This window comes from Cryptomeria japonica, unplaced genomic scaffold, assembly GCF_030272615.1.
Source record: "Cryptomeria japonica unplaced genomic scaffold, Sugi_1.0 HiC_scaffold_43, whole genome shotgun sequence".
Classification (NCBI taxonomy): domain Eukaryota; kingdom Viridiplantae; phylum Streptophyta; class Pinopsida; order Cupressales; family Cupressaceae; genus Cryptomeria; species Cryptomeria japonica.
In genome coordinates this window covers 577,501-592,500 of record NW_026728865.1, presented here as the reverse complement: position 1 = coordinate 592,500, position 15,000 = coordinate 577,501, and the positions used below count along the sequence as shown (strand labels likewise).

The following is a 15,000-nucleotide window of genomic DNA, read 5'->3' as shown; positions in this document are numbered from 1 at the left end:
CGTCCGACAAAGAGAACGTTCCAAGGCGACAGAGGAGGTTACCAGCCGAAGGATGCAGTAGCAATAACAGGTATAGTTCCGCGGCGGCCGAGAAGACTCACCGCATAGGAATCGGGATGCGAGGCGAGGGATGCGGCGGGAAGGCCCCGACGGCTAAACGGAAGAGGCTGCAGGGCCGCCTCGGAATGGTCCAAGCATCGGATGCGATTGGGACGACTACCAGTGCCAACCCCTTATCCCGCGATGCGTCCGATACACAGATAGTTCCAAGGCGGCCGAGGAGCCTCACCGCATATCAATCGGGGTGCGAGGCGAGGGATGGGGCGGGAAGGCCCCAACGGCTAGACGGAAGAGGCTTCAGGGCCACCTCGGAATGGTCCAAGCATCGGACGCGCTTGGGGCGACTGCCAGTGCCAACCCCTTATCCCGCGATGCGTCCGATACACAGATGGTTCCAAGGCGGCCGAGGAGCCTCACCGCATAGCAATCGGGGGTGCGAGGCGAGGGATGGGGCGGGAAGGCCCCAACGGCTAGACGGAAGAGGCTTCAGGGCCGCCTAGGAATGGTCCAAGCATCGGACACGCTTGGGGCGACTACCAGTGACAGCCCCCTATCCCGCGATGCGTCCGATACGAAGATGGTTCCAAGGCGGCCGAGGAGCCTCACCGCATAGCAATCGGGGTGCGAGGTGGGGGATGCGGCGAGATGGCCCCAACGGCTAGACGGAAGAGGCCACAGGGCCGCGTCGGAATAGTCCAAGCATCGGACGCGCTTGGGGCGACTACCAGTGACAACCCCTTATCCCGCGATGCGTCCGATACGAAGATAGTTCCAAGGCGGCCGAGGAGCCTCACCGCATAGCAATCGGGGTGCGAGGTGGGGGATGCGGCGAGATGGCCCCAACGGCTAGACGGAAGAGGCTGCAGGGCCGCCTCGGAATAGTCCAAGCATCGGACGCGCTTGGGGCCACTACCAGTGACAACCCCTTATCCCGCGATGCGTCCGATACGAAGATAGTTCCAAGGCGGCCGAAGAGCCTCACCGCATAGCAATCGGGGTGCGAGGTGGGGGATGCGGCGAGATGGCCCCAACGGCTAGACGGAAGAGGCCACAGGGCCGCCTCGGAATAGTCCAAGCATCGGACGCGCTTGGGGCGACTACCAGTGACAACCCCTTATCCCGCGATGCGTCCGATACGAAGATAGTTCCCAGGCGGCCGAGGAGCCTCACCGCATAGCAATCGGGGTGCGAGGCGAGGGATGCGGCGAGATGGCCCCAAAGGCTAGACGGAAGAGGCTGCAGGGCTGCCTCGGAATAGTCCAAGCATCGGACGCGCTTGGGGCGACTACCACTGCCAACCCCTTATCCCGCGATGCGTCCGATACACAGATAGTTCCGAGGCGGCCGAGGAGGTGGGGGATGCAGCGAGATGGCCCCAACGGCTAGACGGAAGAGGCTGCAGGGCCGCCTCGGAATAGTCCAAGCATCGGACGCGCTTGGGGCGACTACCAGTGACAACCCCTTATCCCGCGATGCGTCCGATACACAGATAGTTCCGAGGCGGCCAAGGAGCCTCACCGCATAGCAATCATGGTGCGAGGTGGGGGATGCGGCGAGATGGCCCCAACGGCTAGACGGAAGAGGCTGCAGGGCCGCCTCGGAATGGTCCAAGCATCGGATGCGCTTGGGGCGACTACCACTGCCAACCCCTTATCCCGCGATGCGTCCGATACACAGATAGTTCCAAGGCGGCCGAGGAGCCTCACAGCATAGCAATCAGGGTGCGAGGCGAGGGATGCGGCGAGAAAGCCCCAACGGCTAGAGGGAAGAGGCTTCAGGTCCGCCTCGGAATGGTCCAAGCATCGGACGCGCTTGGGGCGACTACCAGTGACAACCCCTTATCCCGCGACGCGTCCGATACACAGATAGTTCCAAGGCGGCCGAGGAGCCTCACCGCATAGCAATCGGGGTGCGAGGCGAGGGATGCGGCGAGAAGGACCCAACGGCTACACGGAAGAGGCTTCGGGGCCGCCTCGGAATGGTCCAAGCATCGGACGCGCTTGGGGCGACTACCAGTGACAACCCCTTATCCCGCGACGCGTCCGATACACAGATAGTTCCAAGGCGGCCGAGGAGCCTCACCGCATAGCAATCGGGGTGCGAGGCGAGGGATGCGGCGAGAAGGACCCAACGGCTACACGGAAGAGGCTTCGGGGCCGCCTCGGAATGGTCCAAGCATCGGACGCGCTTGGGGCGACTACCAGTGACAACCCCTTATCCCGCGACGCGTCCGATACACAGATAGTTCCAAGGCGGCCGAGGAGCCTCACCGCATAGCAATCGGGGTGCGAGGCGAGGGATGCGGCGAGAAGGACCCAACGGCTAGACGGAAGAGGCTTCGGGTCCGCCTCGGAATGGTCCAAGCATCGGACGCGCTTGGGGCGACTACCAGTGACAACCCCTTATCCCGCGACGCGTCCGATACACAGATAGTTCCAAGGCGGCCGAGGAGCCTCACCGCATAGCAATCGGGGTGCGAGGCGAGGGATGCGGCGAGAAGGACCCAACGGCTAGACGGAAGAGGCTTCGGGTCCGCCTCGGAATGGTCCAAGCATCGGACGCGCTTGGGGCGACTACCAGTGACAACCCCTTATCCCGCGACGCGTCCGATACACAGATAGTTCCAAGGCGGCCGAGGAGCCTCACCGCATAGCAATCGGGGTGCGAGGCGAGGGATGCGGCGAGAAGGACCCAACGGCTAGACGGAAGAGGCTTCGGGTCCGCCTCGGAATGGTCCAAGCATCGGACGCGCTTGGGGCGACTACCAGTGACAACCCCTTATCCCGCGACGCGTCCGATACACAGATAGTTCCGAGGCGGCCGAGGAGCCTCACCGCATAGCAATCGGGGTGCGAGGCGAAGGATGCGGCGAGAAGGACCCAACGGCTAGACGGAAGAGGCTTCGGGTCCGCCTCGGAATGGTCCAAGCATCGGACGCGCTTGGGGCGACTACCAGTGACAACCCCTTATCCCGCGACGCGTCCGATACACAGATAGTTCCAAGGCGGCCGAGGAGCCTCACCGCATAGCAATCGGGGTGCGAGGCGAGGGATGCGGCGAGAAGGACCCAACGGCTAGACGGAAGAGGCTTCAGGGCCGCCTCGGAATGGTCCAAGCATCGAACGCGCTTGGGGCGACTACCAGTGACAACCCCTTATCCCGCGACGCGTCCGATACACAGATAGTTCCGAGGCGGCCGAGGAGCCTCACCGCATAGCAATCGGGGTGCGAGGCGAGGGATGCGGCGAGAAGGACCCAACGGCTAGACGGAAGAGGCTTCAGGGCCGCCTCGGAATGGTCCAAGCATCGGACGCGCTTGGGGCGACTACCAGTGACAACCCCTTATCCCGCGACGCGTCCGATACACAGATAGTTCCGAGGCGGCCGAGGAGCCTCACCGCATAGCAATCGGGGTGCGAGGCGAGGGATGCGGCGAGAAGGACCCAACGGCTAGACGGAAGAGGCTTCAGGGCCGCCTCGGAATGGTCCAAGCATCGGACGCGCTTGGGGCGACTACCAATGACAACCCCTTATCCCGCGACGCGTCCGATACACAGATAGTTCCGAGGCGGCCGAGGAGCCTCACCGCATAGCAATCGGGGTGCGAGGCGAGGGATGCGGCGAGAAGGACCCAACGGCTAGACGGAAGAGGCTTCAGGGCCGCCTCGGAATGGTCCAAGCATCGGACGCGCTTGGGGCGACTACCAGTGACAACCCCTTATCCCGCGACGCGTCCGATACACAGATAGTTCCGAGGCGGCCGAGGAGCCTCACCGCATAGCAATCGGGGTGCGAGGCGAGGGATGCGGCGAGAAGGACCCAACGGCTAGACGGAAGAGGCTTCAGGGCCGCCTCGGAATGGTCCAAGCATCGGACGCGCTTGGGGCGACTACCGTTGCCAACCCCTTATCCCGCGATGCGTCTGATACACAGATAGTTCCGAGGCGGCCGAGGAGCCTCACCGCATAGCAATCGGGTTGCGAGGCAGATTATTGGGAAGGGAACCCCCTGGGATGCGGCTCAAGCAGTGCCCAAAGGGACTGGAATGCGGAATCACATCGAGAGACCCAAATGCTATACGAGGGCTCAAATCGAATTATCGATTTGGCCACGACATGGACGCATCGGAACGACTACCTTTGCCGAACCACTCGCAATTGCATCCATACCGAAACCAATAGACATTTCCGTTAGAGCCCTCGCATAGCATTCGGGAATCTCGCATGCCCCTCTAAATCGACCAATGCTGGCGCTCAATGAAAATCCGAGCGCTACCACCGTTCGAGCGCCAGCATTGGTCGAGTTAGAGGGGCACGGGGGAGAATGCTCCAGTCAACACCTCCCCTATATAAGTTATTTGTCCGATTCTCGCACAACCGTAGTCTGCCTCGTCGAATCAAACAACGGTCCCAGATTCCGACTTCCGTTCCGTAGAGACCCAAAAGCTAGATGGAGGCTCGCAAGAAAGAGAGTCGGCGCATAGCAATCGGGTTTCTCGAACGTTTAGGGACCGAGCTCACTTGCGGATAGGGCAAAATCCGCCAAGCAACCCAAAAGCTAGACGGGGGCTCGAATCGAATCGCCTAGGCGGCCACAACAACGACGTGTTGGATCGACTACCAGTGCCAAACCATTCAGCAAGACTAGTCTGTGTCGAGGCCGGATAGAGATTCTCAGAGAGCGCCCGCATAGCATTTAGGAGACCTGCCGCGTCCCTCACACTCGACAAATGGTGGTGCACGTTTATAAATCCGAGCGATCCCAACCCTTTCAAGCACCAACATCGGTCGAGATAGAGGGGCACGGAGGGGGCTGCGTGAGACAACACAGTCCCCTATATAAGTTATTTGTCCGATTCTCACACATCCGAAGAATGGTCATCAAATCGGACAACAGCCCAAACTTCCGACTTCCGTCCCAGAAAGCCCAAGAGCTATCTAAAACGTTCATGGCCGGAACTCGATCGCGGCTATACCAGTCCGCCAAGCAACCCAAAAGCTAGACTGGAGCTCTAGTCGAATCACCTCTGTGGCCATTGCAAGGACGTGTTGGAGCGACTACCATTGCCGAACCATTCCGCAGGTCGAGTCCATACCAAGGCCGCATAGAGATTCACGATGAGCTCCTGCATAGCAATCAGGAGACTTGCCGTGTCCATCACAATCGATAAATCCTGGTGCAAGATTTTTGCATCCGAGCGCTCCAACCAGTCGAGCACCAGCATCAATCGACATAAACGGGCACGGGGGGAGGATGCTCGAGAACACTACCTCCCCTATATAAGTTATTTGTCCGATTCTCAAGCAGCCGAAGTCTGGTCATCGAATCGGGTCAAAGACCACAACTTCCGACTTTACCCACAATGCAAGTCATCGAATCGAACATCGGCCCCCGAGTCGGACTCCATGCGTATGTCAGGTCATCGGACCCAAATTCCGCCTTCCTGCGCATGGCGGGCCATCAATATCAACTCGGTCATCGGACCCAAACTCCGCCTTTTTGCGTATGGCACGCCTTCAAATCGGTCATCGGACCCAAATTCCGCCTTCCTGTGCATGGCGGGCCATCAACATCAACTCGGTCATCGGACCCAAATTCCGCCTTTCTGCGCATGGCACGCCATCAACTCGGTCATCGGACCCAAATTCCGCCTTCCTGCGCATGGCAGGTCATCGGACACAAATTCAGACCTCGCCAATATGCCTACGTATCGAATCGGTCATCGGACCCAACTTCCGACTTCATCCATACTGTAGGGTCTTTGAGGTTGGCGCGGTGCGCTCAACCCAGGGAGTCGACCCATCGAAGCATACACCTCCCCTATATAAGCTATTTGTCCGATTCCCACACCTGTGTAGTTTGCACCTCTGACCAGGACATCGACCCCAACTTCCGAACTCGACTGCAACGACGGCACCAGCGCCTTGGTGCGCACCTTGCGACGCACAGTCCCAACATTCGCCTTCCTGCACATGGCAGGTCATCGGACCCAAATTCCGACCTCGCGAGTATGCCTACATATCGAATCGGTCATCGGACCCAACTTCCGACTTCATCCATACCGTAGGGTCTTTGAGGTTGGCGCGGTGCGCTCAACCCGGGGAGTCGACCCAACGAAGCATACACCTCCCCTATATAAGCTATTTGTCCGATTCCCACACCTGTGTAGTTTGCACCTCCGATCAAGACATCGACCCCAACTTCCGAACTCGCCTCCAACGACCGAACCAGCGCCTTGGTGCGCACCTTGCAACGCACAGTGCCAACATTCGCCTTCCTGCACGTGGCAGGTCATCGGACCCAAATTCCGACCTCGCGAGTATGCCTACATATCGAATCGGTCATCGGACCCAACTTCCGACTTCATCCATACCGTAGGGTCTTTGAGGTTGGCGCGGTGCGCTCAACCCGGGGAGTCGACCCAACGAAGCATACACCTCCCCTATATAAGCTATTTGTCCGATTCCCACACCTGTGTAGCTTGCACCTCCGATCAGGACATCGACCCCAACTTCCGAACTCGACTAAAAAGACCGCACCAGCGCCTTGGTGTGCACCTTGCAACGCACAGTGTCAACATTCGCCTTCCTGCACATGGCAGGTCATCGGACCCAAATTCCGACCTCATGAGCATACCTACTAATCGAATCGGTCATCGGACCCAACTTCCGACTTCATCCATACCGTAGGGTCTTTGAGGTTGGCGCGGTGCGCTCAACCTGGGGAGTCGACCCATCGAAGCATACACCTCCCCTATATAAGCTATTTGTCCGATTCCGACACCTGTGTAGTTTGCACCTCCGCTCAGGACATCGACCCCAACTTCCGAACTCGCCTGCAACGACCGAACCAGCGCCTTGGTGCGCACCAAAAGTGCGCACTTTTGGAGGGCACTTTTGTGCGCTCCAAAGGTGCGCACTTTTGGAGGGCACTTTTCTGCGCTCCAAAGGTGCGCACTTTTGGAGGGCACTTTTTGGAGGGCACTTTTCTGCGCTCCAAAGGTGCGCACTTTTGGAGGGCACTTTTTGGAGGGCACTTTTCTGCGCTCCAAAGGTGCGCACTTTTGGAGGGCACTTTTTGGAGGGCACTTTTCTGCGCTCCAAAGGTGCGCACTTTTGGAGGGCACTTTTTGGAGGGCACTTTTCTGCGCTCCAAAGGTGCGCACTTTTGGAGGGCACTTTTTGGAGGGCACTTTTCTGCGCTCCAAAGGTGCGCACTTTTGGAGGGCACTTTTTGGAGGGCACTTTTCTGCGCTCCAAAGGTGCGCACTTTTGGAGGGCACTTTTTGGAGGGCACTTTTCTGCGCTCCAAAGGTGCGCACTTTTGGAGGGCACTTTTTGGAGGGCACTTTTCTGCGCTCCAAAGGTGCGCACTTTTGGAGGGCACTTTTTGGAGGGCACTTTTCTGCGCTCCAAAGGTGCGCACTTTTGGAGGGCACTTTTGTGCACTCCAAAGGTGCGCACTTTTGGAGGGCACTTTTCCTGTGCTCCAAAGGTGCACACCTAGGTGAGCACCTTCGACCACACCTTGTAGCACACCAAACTCTGACTTTCGACTTCATCCGCAATGCAGGGTCTTTGAGGTTGGCGCAATGCGCACAACCAGGGGAGTCGACCCATCAAACCCAACACCTCCCCTATATAAGCTATTTGTCTGATTCTCATACATGCGTAGCCTGCAGGAGCAATTAGGACATCGACCCCAACTTTCGGCTTCTAAACGAAAACAAGGTCTTTGAGGTTGGTGTAATGCGAACAACTAGGGGAGTCAACCCATCAAACCCAACACCTCCCCTATATAAGCTATTTGTCTGATTCTCATACATGTGTAGTCTACAGGAGCAATTAGGACATCGACCCCAACTTTTGACTTCTTAACGAAAACAAGGTCTTTGAGGTTGACGTAATGCGCACAACCAGGGGAGTCGACCCATCAAACCCAACACCTCCCCTATATAAGCTATTTGTCCGATTCTCATACATGTGTAGCCTGCAGGAGCCATTAGGACATTGACCCCAACTTTTGACTTCTTAACGAAAACAAGGTCTTTGAGGTTGGCGTAATGCGCACAACCAAGGGAGTTGACCCATCAAACCCAACACCTCCCCTATATAAGCTATTTGTCTGATTCTCATACATGTGTAGCCTGCAACAACGATTAGGACATCCACCCCAACTTCTGAATTCGTCTGCGTTGACCGCACCAAAGGTGCACGCCTTGGTGCTCACCAAAATCCGACTTCCGACTTCTTCTGCTATGCGGGGTCTTTGAGGTTGGCGCAGTGCGCACAACCAGGGGAGTCAACCCACCGAATGCAACACCTCCCCTATATAAGCTATTTGTCTGATTCTCATACATGCGTAGACTGCAGCAATGATTAGGACATCCACCCCAACTTTTGACTTCTTAAACAAGACAGGGTCTTTGAAGTTGGTGCAGTGCACACAACCAGGGGAGTCGACCCATCAAACGCAACACCTCCCCTATATAAAGCTATTTGTCCGATTCTCATACGTGTAGTCTGCAGCAGCGATTAGGACATCGACCCCAACTTCCGAATTCGTTTGCATTGACCGCACCAAAGGTGCACGCCTTGGTGTGCACCCTGGAGTGCACTTTGGTGCTCACCTCGGTGCACACTTTGGTGTGCACCTCGGTGTGCACCAAAGGTGCGCACCTTGGAGCGCACCAAAGGTGTACACTTTGGAGCGCACCACATAGGGTCTTTGAGAGGTTGGCGCAGTGCGCACACCAAGGTGGGTGTTGAGGTGCGTGCCGAGGTGGGTGGGTGCTAGGGTGCGCTCCATGGTGGGTGCCAGGGTGGGTGCGTGCTAGGGTGGATTCCAAAGAGGGTCATAGGGTGGGTGCCAAGGTGGGTTGGTGATATAGTGGGTTCAAAGGTGGGTACTAGGGTGGGTTCCAAGGTGGGTCACAAGTTGGGTGCCAGGATGCGTGGGTGTTAGGTTGGGTGCCAAGGTGGGCTCCTGCGTGGGTGGGTGCTAGGGTGGGTTTCAAGGTGGACGCGAGGGCGGGTGCCAAGGTGGGTAACAAGTTGGGTGTTAGGATGGGTGAGTGCTAGAGTGGGTGCCAAGGTGGGTGGGTGCTAAGGTGGATGCCAAGGTGGTTCACAGGGTGGGTGGGTTCTAGGGTGAGTTCCAAGGTGGGTCACAGGTTCAGTGCTAGGGTGGGTGTCAAGGCGGGTGTCGAGGTGCCTGGGTGCTAGGGTGTGGATGCCAATGTGGGTCATAGGGTGGGTACTAGGGTGGGCTGCAATGTGGGTGCCAAGGTGGGTAACATGCTCGGTGGGTTCTAAATTGGGTGCCAGGGTGGGTGTGCACCCACCTTGCCCGAGGTGGGTGCCAAGGTGCCAGTGTGGGTGGGTGCTAAGGTGGATGCCAAGGTGGGTGAGAAGGTGGGTGATAGGTTGAGTGGTAGGATGGGTGGGTGCCAAGATGGGTCACAGGGTGGGTGCAAGGGTGGGTAGGTGCTAGGGTTGGTGTCAGGGTGGGTGGGTGCTAGGTTGGGTTCCAAGGTGGGTGCGAGGGTGAGTGTCAAGGTGGGTCACAGGTTAGGTGCTAGGATGGGTGAGTGCTAGGGTGCAAAGGTGCCAGGGTGGGTGCTAGGATGGGTCGATGCTAGGGTGAGTGGCAAGGTGGGTCCACAAGTGTCAAGGTGGGTGCCGAGGTGGGTGCCAAGTCGGCGACTGCTATGGTGGATGCCAAGGTGGGTCACGGGGTGGGTGCCAAGTTGCTAGGTTGGGTTCCAAGGTGGGTGCCAACGTGGGTGCTAGGGTGCGTGGGTTAAAGGGTGTGTCACAACGTGGGTGCCAGGATGGGTGCGCACCCACACTGGCCAAGACGGGTGCGGGTGCAAGGTTGGGTTCCAAGCCCGGTCACAGGCTGGGTGCTAGGATGGGTGGGTGCCAAGGTGGGCACCAGGGTGGGTGCACCCACCCTGGCCAAGGTGGGTCACGGGGTGGGTCCTAGGGTGGGTAACGGGGTGGGTACTAAGGTGCGTGCCAAGGTGGGTCATAGGGTGGGTGCCAAGGTGGGCACCAGGGTGGGTGTGCACCAACCCTAGCCAGGGTAGGTCACGGGGTGGTTGTCGGGGTGGGCGTCAAGGAGCCAAGGTGGGTGGCAAGTAGCCAAGTTGCGTGCCAAGGTGGGTGTCGGGGTGGGTGCCAAGGATCCAAGGTGGGTGCCAAGGAACCAAGGTGGGTGTCTGGGTGGGTGCCGAGGTGGGAGCCAGGGTGGGTCCCAAGGTGAGTGCAAAGGTGGGTGCCAGGGTCAAGGTGAGTGCCAATGTGGGTTCCAAGGTGCCAGGGTCAGGGTGAGTGCCAATGTGGGTTCAAAGGTGCTAAGTTGGGTGCGAGGTTGGGTGCGAGGGTGGGTGGGTGCCAAGGTGTGCTAGGTGGAAGCCCGGGTGGGTCGGCATCCCATGGGTGTCGAGTTGGGTGCCTGATGGGTGCTTCTTGTCAAGTTTTAGTCGTCGGGACTCATTTCGAGCCTTAGAGGTCGTTTCTTGTCCGGTTGCCCTGTCTTCGACCTGGGAACCCAATTTTGGTCCTCGGGTCCCATTTTTTTTTGTCTCGCATCCCACTTTTGGCCTGTGGCCTTTTCGGGGTCGATTCTCGTTTTGGGCATCAGAGCATGTTTCTTCTCCTAAAACCCAATATTTGTTTATTAAGTCTCGGAACACATTTTTGTTCTCGTGGACCCATCATGGGTCTTGGAACGCATTTGTGGTCCTTGGGTCCCATTTTGCATCCCGAAACTTGTGTTTTGGTGCTTGATCCCTATTTTGGGTGCCCACCTTGCACCAAGTGCGCACCCGGGGCAAACCGAGCGCCTTGGTGCACCGGGGCAAGATCGAGCGTGCACCCGAGGCGCCCCGAACATGCACCAAGGTGCACTCGGCCCACATGTGAGCGCAGGTCGTTGCGCCCGAGGTGGTGTGTGGGCACCGCGTTGCAGACGGGACACTGCACGCACACGACGCCCCCTCCAGGTGCACGCACGTAGGCCGGGCCGGGTGCACACCCGACGCCCTAGCAAGGTGCGCGCACCCGGGCAGGGCTCACACTTGGCGAACGGGGCGCACTTCGCGAGGGAGGGTGTGCACCTCGACGGGGGTGGGTGGCCGGGGTGGATTCGCACGTGGGTCGCGGTTTGCTAAGTACACACTGCGACAAGCTCATAACGGGTGCGATCATACCAGCATTAGTGCACCGGATCCCATCAGAACTCCGCAGTTAAGCGCGCTTGGGCCGGAGTAGTACTGGGATGGGTGACCTCCCGGGAAGTCCCGGTGTTGCACCCTTTTTTAGTTTTTCGCCGGGCGTCGCAATGCTATTTGAATAAACCTTTTGCCCGTTTGCGTTCTCGTCGGGGCCGGGCCGGGCCGGGGTGCGCTGCCCGCACTACCGCGCGCGCGGGGGCGACACCGAGCGCGCACCCGAGGCACCCCGAGCACACAGGCCACGGTGCAACCCGGGCGTTGTGCGCGCACCCCGGTGCGCCCGAGGTGCTGCGCGCGCACCCAGGTGAAATCGGTGTGCACCTCGGCCAGTGCGCGCTCGGTCGAGTCGCGCACGTTGGCCAAGGTGCACGGTGATGTTTCTTACTCTAAGGTTCCGCACCAGACGCCCGGGACAGGTGAGCGAAGCTGGGCGGGGCCGGGTGCGCGGCCGGGGCAGGTGCACGCAGCTGGAGAGAGCTTTGGAGCACACTTCGGAGCGCACCAATGATGCGCTCCATTCAAAAGTTTCCTGAAAAGGCAAAAAAAGTTGAGATTATAGAATTTCCCACTTGAGAGATTGTAAAAAAAAAAAATTTAAAATGAAGGAAACGCGGGTGCCAAGGTGTGCGCAGCCCAGCCAAGGTGTGCGCACCAAGGCGCCCACCCTGGCGAAGGTGCACGCAAGGTGCGCACCCGAGGCAAACCGGACAATTAACCCAACTTTCGACTTCGCGCGCACCTTGGAGCGCACTTCGGAGCGCTCCTTGGTGCGCACCAATCTTGGGCACCTCGGAGTGCACCATGGCGCCCACCAAGGTGCGCACCCGGGGCAAACCGAGCTCCGACTTCGTGCGCACCTTGGAGCGCACGAAAGGTGCGCACCATGGCGCCCACCAAGGTGCGCAGCCCAGCCAAGGCGTGCGCATCAAGGTGCGCACCCTGGCGAAGGTGCGCACCCGGGGCAAACCGAGCTCCGACTTCGTGCGCACCTTGGAGCGCACAAAAGGTGCGCAACCCAGCCAAGGTGTGCGCACCCCGGTCAAACCGAGCTCCGAATCGTGCGCACCAGAGGTGCACGCCATCGTGCGCACCTTGGAGCACACTTCGGAGCCCTCCTTGGTGCGCGCCGATGTTGCGCACCTCGGAGCGCACCCGGGGAAAACAATGCAATTAACCCGACTTTCGACTTCGTGGGCACCTCGGAGCGCTCTCGGGTTCGCACCTCGGAGCACACCGAGGTGCGCACCTTTGATGCGCTGCCTTCACCAATTTCCAGAAAAGGCAAGAAAACATTGAGAAGGTGTGCGCACCGAGGTGCCCACCCTGGCGAAGGTGCACGCGAGGTGCGCACCCGGGGCAAACCGGGCTCCGACTTCGTGCACGCCGCACCTTGGAGCACACTTCGGAGCGCTCCTTGGTGCGCACCAGGGCGCGCAACCCAGCCGAGGTGCCCACCCCGGCGAAGGTGCACGCGAGGTGCGCACCCGGGGCAAACCGGGCTCCGACTTCGTGCACGCCATGGTGCCCACCGCGGCGAAGGTGCACGCGAGGTGCGCACCCGGGGCAAACCGGGCTCCGACTTCGTGCACGCCGCACCTTGGAGCACACTTCGGAGCGCTCCTTGGTGCGCACCATGGTGCCCACCAGGGCGCGCAACCCCGCCGAAGGTGCACGCGAGGTGCGCACCCGGGGCAAACCGGGCTCCGACTTCGTGCACGCCGCACCTTGGAGCACACTTCGGAGCGCTCCTTGGTGCGCACCATGGTGCCCACCAGGGCGCGCAACCCCGCCGAAGGTGCACGCGAGGTGCGCACCCGGGGCAAACCGGGCTCCGACTTCGTGCACGCCATGGTGCGCACCGCGGCGAAGGTGCGCACCCGGGGCAAACCGGGCTCCGACTTCGTGCACGCCGCACCTTGGAGCACACTTCGGAGCGCTCCTTGGTGCGCACCAGGGCGCGCAACCCAGCCGAGGTGCCCACCCCGGCGAAGGTGCACGCGAGGTGCGTACCCGGGGCAAACCGGGCTCCGACTTCGTGCACGCCGCACCTTGGAGCACACTTCGGAGCGCTCCTTGGTGCGCACCATGGTGCCCACCAGGCCGCGCAACCCAGCCAAGGTGTGCGCACCAAGGTGCACGCGAGGTGCGCACCCGGGGCAAACCGGGGTCCGACTTCGTGCACGCCGCACCTTGGAGCACACATCGGGGCGCTCCCGGGTTCGCACCGGCGTTGCGCACCGTGGTGGGCACCTCGGAGCACACCAAGGTGGGCAGCGAGGTGCGCACCTTTGATGCGATGCCTTCACTAATTTCCATAAAAGGCAAAAAAAAAACGAGATTTTAAAATTTCCGTTTTGAAAGATAGTGAGAAAAAGGGAATGCTGGTGCCATCTTGAGCCCGCCCTGGTGCGCAGCCCAGCCAAGGTGTGCGCACCAAGGTGCCCACCCTGGCGAAGGTGCGCGCCCGGGCAATTAACCCAACTTCCAACTTCGCGCGCGCCAGGGTGGGAGCGCACCCAACAACCGGGCCTGGGAAGAGCCAATGCGAGAAACCCCACCAAACGCTCTGACAAAAAAAGAGGGGGCGCTCCAGTAACCCCGCTTCGGAGCGCACCCTGGGCAAACCCAGCCAAGGTGCCCACCCCGGCCAAGGTGCAGGCGAGGTGCGCACCCGGGGCAAACCGGGCTCCGACAACGTGCACGCCGCACCTTGGAGCACACTTCGTAGCGCTCCCGGGTGCGCACCTCAGAGCACACCAAGGTGGGCAGCGAGGTGCGCACCTTTGATGCGCTGCCTTCACTAATTTCCAGAAAAGGCAAAAAAAAAAGGAGATTTTAAAATTTCCGTTTTGAAAGATAGTGAAAAAAACGGAACGCGCGTGCCATCTTGAGCCCGCCCTGGTGCGCAGCCCAGGTAAGGTGCCCACCCTGGCAAAGGTGCGCACCCGGGCAATTAACCCTACTTCCGACTTCGTGCGCGCCAGGGTGGCAACCGGGCCTCGGAAGAGCCAATGCGAGAAACCCCACCAAACGCTCCGACAAAAAAAGAGGCGGCGCTCCAATAACCCCGCTTCGGAGCGCAGCCGGGGCAAACCCAGCCAAGGTGCCCACCCCGACGAAGGTGCACGCGAGGTGCGCACCCGGGGCAAACCGGGCTCCGACAACGTGCACGCAGCACCTTGGAGCACACTTCGAAGCACTCCCGGGTGCCCACCGGCGTTGCGCACCGTGGTGGGCAGCGAGGTGCGCACCTTTGATGCGCTGCCTTCACTAATTTCCAGAAAAAGGCAAAAAAAAATGAGATTTTAAAATTTCCGTTTTGAAAGATAGTGAAAAAAAAGGAACGCGGGTGCCATCTTGAGCCCGCCCTGGTGCGCAGCCCAGGCAAGGCATGCGCACCAAGGTGCCCACCCGAGGTGCACACCCGGGGCAAACCGGGCTCCGACTTCGTGCAGGCCGCACCTTGGAGCACACTTCGGAGCGCTCCTTGGTGCGCACCATGGTGCCCACCAGGGCGCGCAACCCAGCCAAGGTCTGCACACCAAGGTGCCCACCCCGGCGAAGGTGCACGCGAGGTGCGCACCCGGGGCAAACCGGGCTCCGACTTCGTGCACGCCATGGTGCCCACCGCGGCGAAGGTGCACGCGAGGTGCGCACCCGGGGCAAACCGGGCTCCGACTTCGTGCACGCCGCACCTTGGA

At 60.0% G+C, this 15,000-nt stretch overlaps 1 non-coding gene across 1 annotated transcript; it reads left to right on the top strand.

The window, feature by feature from the left end:
• Positions 1-11,261: 11,261 nt before the first annotated feature.
• Positions 11,262-11,380, top strand: LOC131862507 (5S ribosomal RNA). The gene has a single exon (XR_009361520.1). It is a non-coding gene; the product is annotated as a 5S ribosomal RNA (ribosomal RNA).
• The last annotated feature ends 3,620 nt before the right edge of the window (positions 11,381-15,000 follow it).